The sequence below is a fragment of the Rutidosis leptorrhynchoides genome, chromosome 6 (assembly GCF_046630445.1).
Source record: "Rutidosis leptorrhynchoides isolate AG116_Rl617_1_P2 chromosome 6, CSIRO_AGI_Rlap_v1, whole genome shotgun sequence".
Classification (NCBI taxonomy): Eukaryota; Viridiplantae; Streptophyta; class Magnoliopsida; order Asterales; family Asteraceae; genus Rutidosis; species Rutidosis leptorrhynchoides.
Genome location: NC_092338.1, coordinates 103,623,211 through 103,630,744, shown reverse-complemented (window position 1 = coordinate 103,630,744; position 7,534 = coordinate 103,623,211). Strand labels below are relative to the sequence as shown.

The 7,534-nt window shown below is 34.0% G+C and overlaps 1 long non-coding RNA gene across 1 annotated transcript in view; it reads right to left on the bottom strand.

Annotated features, from left to right (window-relative positions):
- Positions 1 to 2,568: 2,568 nt before the first annotated feature.
- LOC139852019 (uncharacterized) overlaps positions 2,569 to 7,534 on the bottom strand; it is a 51,138-nt gene continuing 46,172 nt past the window's right edge. Inside the window, exons 2-3 of the long non-coding RNA XR_011760863.1 lie at positions 2,703 to 2,776; positions 2,569 to 2,598 (exon numbers count right to left, since the gene is read on the bottom strand). This is a non-coding gene — a long non-coding RNA (uncharacterized lncRNA). The remainder of the gene's footprint in view (positions 2,599 to 2,702; positions 2,777 to 7,534) is intronic.

Below are 7,534 nucleotides of genomic sequence, written 5' to 3'. Positions count from 1 at the left end.
TAACTATTTTGATCGGAATCTCGAGCTTGAAAATTTGAGTGTGGTGGTGTATTTGTTAGTTTTGCTAGTAATAAAAAAGTAGTGCAAAAATGAGAGATGGGGAGGTAAAAAGATAAGATGAGAGAGAGTTTAGTAATTGTAGAGAAGATGGTAGATTGCAGGATTTTTTCAACAAATACGGTACGGAGTATTAATTATTTTAGAAAATATGAATTTTGGAAATATAAATTATCAGAAAAAACTGAATGCGACTAAAAAAGAGAACACAATTTTCAAAAAGTCAAAATAATTGGACCTTTTGGTCCAAAGGATAATTGAAGATATAATCATGACTTGGAGATATAAAGTAATTATGGAGTATATATTAGAGTTATTATAATCTAGAAAATAAATAAATAAATATACGGTTAATTTTTGAAATAAAAATGGCAGTTAATGACTATAATGATTCCCATAACCCCCAAATTAGTGGGTAATGATACATTAACTAGTTTAGGGTAATGAGTATTCCCATTAGATATAACCAAGCAATCTCAATTATAATCATACACATTCTTTATAGCCTATAACCCCCAACCAAGCATGCCCTCACTTTTGCATTTTAGTTTTTCAATACGCGTATTACCGATGGTAGGAGTTTCATTACTTTCATAATCATCCTCCAATTTTGGAACCAAGTAAGATGGTATTTTTAAAATTACTTTAGGTTGAGTGTAACAACGATTACTCCAGCAACTATTAATCACTGTTTAGATTTAAGAGCCCGTGCGTTGCACGATATCTCTAAAAAATCGTATTTAAATGTGTTACAAAATATATATCCACTTGTCATTGTAAAAGCCTAGTGAAATTACAAAGTAATTAAGATACTGTAAATGAATATGATAATCTTCAAAAATTGAGATATACACTTTTTGTGCAACCAAACTAATGATACAACTATACACCTAAGAGAACCCGACACAGTACTGAAACATAGTCTTTCAACCGACACAGTACTAAAACACAGTCAAAAGTTTCATTAAACGTCAAAAGTTTCATTAAACAACAATCAGAGAAGGCAAAAGGTAAAAAAAAAAAATAAGAATCTACAAATAAGATTATACACACCAAAAACAAATAGCCAAAAGGAAAGATGATGATTAACATGCAAAGATAAAAAAGGAAATAACTTACTGCAATGGAAGCTTTCGCATGTATTTATAAATATCAATATATACACCTTCATCTTGATCTCCTAATATATATGTGTTAAGGCCAGTTTTGACAACCGTTAACCTCATGGTTATAGTTTTCCTCATGTTCTTCTTGTTTTCGTGAAACTGAACATATTTCCTGTCAAGTCATCATAAAAGTCCCTAAAATTTAATCATAATTTCTGTTAGTACTTTTTTAAGTGGTGTTTTGTACAGTATTTAATTAAGAGAAAGAAGTTAAATGTATTACAAATTTACCCTTATCAAGAAAGGATAATGTGTGGTGTGCACACTTGTTATTTCATTAAGTGTAGCTTTTCTATAACTATTAAGTTAAACGATTTCAGATCCTCGAATATGCAAGGATATATTAAAGCTAGCTCATTTCAGTATAAATAAAAAGTTATATATAATCACAATCACAATATCAATCAATGTAGCATACCAATACCAAATCTTATAATCGAAGAATGGTTGTTCATATAAATAATCATTCATCCAATCTCATAAGGACTCAAAAAGCCAACTGAATCTGTGTACAAATTGAGCAAATAACACGATCATTGTTGAACTAGGGAAAAAAAATCCGTGATACACTCTAATTATAATATACATTGAAAGGAAAAAAAAAAATACACACACTTGAATGTCCTCCAAGGAGAATACAACTATTACTTATTACTTTAGGAATAATGCTAAAACTACTCCGTATTAAATTTGTACCAACCTCAAAGGGTAGTGACAAATTTGTTCACTCAGTAGACCATATTTATGATAAAATGTAAAACTGTAACTAATGGATTTAGATGTCAACCTGACCATTGGTTTACTTCAAAATGGAGAGCCACGAACTTGATACATCTACAGTGTAAAAGGATATTCATGTCTACAATGTAGAAAAGTGTGTCTTTATCTACATAGTGTATGTCAATGTGATAATGAGTTAGCTTAGACCATTAAACCCAACTGAATAACTTGACACCTACGCAGTACAGAAAACAGCTCGGGACTCGGTCTCTACACCAACCGACGTCACCAACTTTTGGTACTCTTATTCAACTCTCTGAATCTCATCAGCATACTTGTCTACTTGTAGACACATATCATTATGAATGTTCTTCACCATCTCAAAACCATCTTCGTGCATGTTCGGAACAATTTCAGCACCCTCTCTCCTTGTAAGTGATAGAATATCAGAGGAGACATTTGTAACTGATAATTTCAGAATTTGAGCCCATCTATACACTGGGCTGGTTGTAAGGTAATTGAGTGGCAAACTCCTTTGTAAAGCCAATGAATATATTTGCAGAGTGGTAACAGCAGCAGTGAAACTTCCCGATCACTAGCACTGCATTTTTTTGTTGACCATAACAAAGTCGGCATAAATAGACAAAACCACCTACTGATTACAAAAGTAAGCATTTTTTAATCATTCATATCAGTCAAACATGCTATGAGAATATGCAAATAAACTTTAGAAAAATTTAAAGAGTCAAAATAACATACCTCCAATATGATCAGCCTGCAAAACAGTTCTCATGAGCTGCCAACATCCACCACACTTGATATCATATAATCACCTAATACATGTAAAACAGGTGTACCAATATTAGTACAATTAAAGATTGAAATTAGAAATTAATCAATGATAAAGCTCAGCAAAAACCAAAGATGATCACAACTAATCCAAGAGTGACCAAATATATCCACTGAAATAATATAAATCACAATGATAAATCTCAGTAAAAAACAAGTATGATCATAACATAATCAGGAAATGGTAAACATATAGAGTTAAAACAAAACTACCCTTATTATCAACTTTGGGCAACTTTCTACTTGTTTTCTGGTAGTTAAAAAGAAAACCACACATCATCCTAATTTAATCATAGGAGGTCAAATCATTTAACTGATTACGCATAAGGATGAGCATTAATTATTAATGATACCGCAACCCGCATGCGCATTCCATCCGTATGCGGGCACTCGATAGCATGCGAGTGCGTGTACCTTGTATGCGGTATGCGGCATGCGGTTATGTATCGAATGCCTTTGTTCCCGGTACGGCAGTTACTTGGTCATCAAGTCAATATCTTTTCCATAATTATATCCGTGATTCGGGGGAGTTAGTTATGGAGGAGATTATCATTATCTTGGACGGTTCTAGAATTAGGGTTTGCCTATATATACTAACCCTAATTATCATTCTAGGATCATCACGTTACGTAACCATTATCTGCTACTCATCTTACGTAATCAGCATCATCTCTCAAGGTTAACAGGTTAGTTCCTTATTAAACTAGCACCTACAACCTTATTTGGGGGCCTTCTGATCAGCAACCGCTATCGAAGGTGGACTTAATCACTTGGCCACCCCGCCGACATCATCATGTCGGCCAGGGTTATCCACGGTAGCCGGACCGGAGAGCCTTGTTCTAAGATCCTTAAACCCCCCTTTTACGCATTGAACATGTATATTAACCCTGTGGTAAAAATATGCATGATCAAGTGGTGCTTTCATTGAGAGTCGAACTAATTCAAGACGTGTTTAATTATTTTTAAAGTTTTGAATTATAAGGCTTATTATTCACAAATTTTCTGAATTATTTCTTTAACAGTATCATGACTTCCGGGGACTCATCGGAGCGTACTCATACAGATAATCAAAGCACGATGTCTGGTAATCAGCAGACGCAAGCTATGACCACAGGGGCGGGATACGCGCCATATCCTCCACCTGTATCCGGCGAGCCTTTTCAGAGGTATAAGCCGATATATCTAGATGTGATTACACCGCCAAGGGCAAACTCGCCAGTTACAACTACGCGGTTGGATTTTTCCTCGGTGGATCCAAGGGTCATCTTGGTAGGCACTAGAAGTGAAAGAGTAGGCCCGCATGTGGTATGCTGCGGCCAGGTACCTATTTATAGTACCACGGTTTCAATCCCTCTGCAGACGCAGAGTGTTCAGCAGAATTCATCGTTCACACCGTTGCAACCTTGGCAGCCACCGCGTCCAATTTCGCAGTTTTTTGACTCCTGCTGATGCTCAGGCATTACTTAATAGTTGGGGGTTCGGTGTTGATGTGCAGCGGGGTAGTATATAAAATAGTTATTAATTTTAGCAGAAAACACTATTAAATACGATACAATTTTACACAAGATATTTATTTATTTATAGAATGGATATACTTAAACCTTGCTACAACACTTATAGGCAGTGTACCTAATCGTACAGTAGTGTAGTTTTTAGTAAGTCCGGTTCGTTCCACAGGGAAATCTTTAAACAAAGCTCAACGCTATATTAGTTTACTTTTATAAAAATACAAATATATATATAAGTAATATTATTATTATAAAGGGGGGTTTTTACCGTTTAATGACCGGTTTGTCGATTTTAAGACTTTAGTCGCAGTTAAAACCTAATGTAAAATATAAAATAAATACAAGACTTAAATTAAAGCGTAAAGTAAATAACGATAATGAAATTGCGAATAATAAAAGTGCGAGAAAATAAAATTGCGATTAAATAACAATAAATAAAAGTGCGATAATTAGAAGTGCAATTAAATATAAAATAAAGGAAATTAAATATGAAATAAAAGAATTATGCTTATTTAAACTTCCGTAATCATGATGTTTGACGTGTTGATTTTAGTTTTATGCCTATGGGTTAATTGTCCTTTGTCCTGGATTATTTAATATGTCCGTCTGGTTTTTGTCCATAACAGTCCATCAGTCATAAATATAAATTGCGAGTGTCCTCATCAAATTATTATTATACCCGAAGTTAAATATTCCAACTAATTGGGGATTCGAATTGTAACAAGGTTTTAATACTTTGTTTAATGAATACACCAGGTTATCGACTGCGTGTAAACCAAGGTTTTACTACTTTGTTAACAATTACACCAATTACCCTTGAATGTAATTTCACCCCTGTTTTAATTATTCTAGTGGCTATTAATCCATTCCCGTGTCCGGTTAAATGAACGATTATTCGTACATATAAATACCCCGCCCATCGTGTCCGATTGAGTGTATATGGTAATTTATAGGGACGCCCAATTGTAAATCTTTATATTAACATTAACAAACTTTCATTTAGTTAAACAAATATAAAGCCCATTAATAGCCCATAGTCTAATTTCCACAAGTGTCGTTCTTTTATCCAAACCCCAATTATAGTACAAAGCCCAATTACCCAATTTTAGTAATTAGCCCAACATCATGATTACTTCGTTTTAAATAAGCATAATAATAACTTAGCTACGAGACATTAATATAAAAAGGTTGAACATAACTTACAATGATTAAAAATAGCGTAGCGTTACACGGACAGAATTTCGACTTACACCCTTACAACATTCGCTAACATACCCTTATTATTAGAATTATAATTAAAATTAAAATATAAATTATAAATATAAATATAAATTTTACGTATGAAGAGGAAGAAAAAGATGATGAAATTTGATCAGAATTCGGTTGGCTTTATAGCCAGAGTTGAAAATTGGGGCTCCGCGACTCGCGGCAAAATGCCCTTAAAACTCCGCGAGTCGCGGAGATAGAAATTACAGCTCACACCCTTGGAGTTTCTCTGCCGACGGTTTTATATATATAAATATAATATATATATAATTAATATAATTAATTATATATTATATTATATTTATATACATAGTTAACTTGTAATTTTTAGTCCGTTGCGTCGAGCGTTAAGAGTTGACTCTGGTCCCGGTTCCGGATTTTCGAACGTCCTTGCGTACAATTTTATATTTTGTACTTTGCGTTTTGAATCTTGTACTCTTGTAATTTCGAGACGTTTCTTATCAATAATTGGAACCTTTTTGATTGTCTTTTGTACTTTTGAGCTTTTTGGTCGTTTGCGTCTTCAATTCGTCGAATCTGTCTTTTGTCTTCACCTTTTATTATTTAAACGAATATCACTTGTAAATAGAACAATTGCAACTAAAAGCTTGTCTTTCTTGAGGAATAATGCTATGAAATATATGTTCGTTTTTAGCATTATCAAATATTCTCACACTTGAGCGTTGCTTGTCCTCAAGCAATATCGTTTTGAAATACTAGAATCACTTCTTTATTCTTCACACTTTGTACATCAGTGATTTCTATACGGCGGTATAAACAATGGTAGTAACGATATGGTTTACAGTCCCACATGACTATAAAAATTTAGATTCATTAAGGAAATTGGATCTTTATGAAAGTATTTGATCTTTTGAAAATTAAATCTAGTTTTTACCCTAGATAAGTTTTCCGGAATAACCCTTTACCGGTGTTTGCAAAATATTTTTGTGGGTTTGGTGGGTTTCAGATTTGAAAATTTTAGCTCAAAACTTGCGGTTTTGTGTCACCCACTTGCTAACCTTGTATTTGTAAAGCAACACGTCCAGTTTACTTGTCCCGTATATTACCTTTCGGCAAACTACCGTCCGGTTGTAAAGGAAAGCGTTGAACAAGCAACTGTTAAGGCAATGTCCCGTGACATGCTTTTGATTATGGTCTATAACGTGTCGGACGCAATTACTATCCTTGGTAGGAGCAATAGTAAAGCTCACCCTTATAATTTTTCGGTCTGGCACAAGGTCCTGTCTTTGACCACTATGCAACCACCGTTCTTACGGTTGACACCCGATTTAGTTCAGGTGACCTAATGAATTCCAGGTGAATTCCTAGGATTTTACGTTCAATGGTAATGAACGCATTGAAAATAGGGTTTTCAGAAAACAAATCGGTTTGTAATTTTGATCAAAATATTTTCTCGTTTAAGCTCGAGTTTAGATATCATTGAATTCCATGAGTTTGAATTCTCAATCTTTAAGGTCAATCTCTAGGATTGAGTAATATCAGTCTTAAAAGCTGATTTTTAATCTTTAAGGAGATTATCCTTTCTGGGGATCTGATTCATTAGTCTTATCCAGCTAATTTGCATGGTGCCCCCCATTGTACGAGATAAATCCTTCTCATGGTTAGGATAAATCTGACCACTTGGCGACCCTGTTTAATGCTGAGGTCCATGGATTTCCTGCTGATTTTAATGATGACTTTTCTAGATTTTTCGTCAACCTACAGCTGGTCTGAACGACAACTTCATGACCTAAATCAAGAAGCGCGTTTCTTTTTCGGAAGACTTTACTTCCTTTTAATGATGGAATTGATTCATCGTGTAGATCCATCTCTTCTTTTCTTTCATTGGGTAAAACAGTTTAGTTTAGTCCAAAGCAAAAGTATTTTCAGTTATTTGTTACAGATATATGTGACATATGTTTAAAATAACTTGGTAAATTTTCCCACACTTGGCTTTTATTTTCCTTT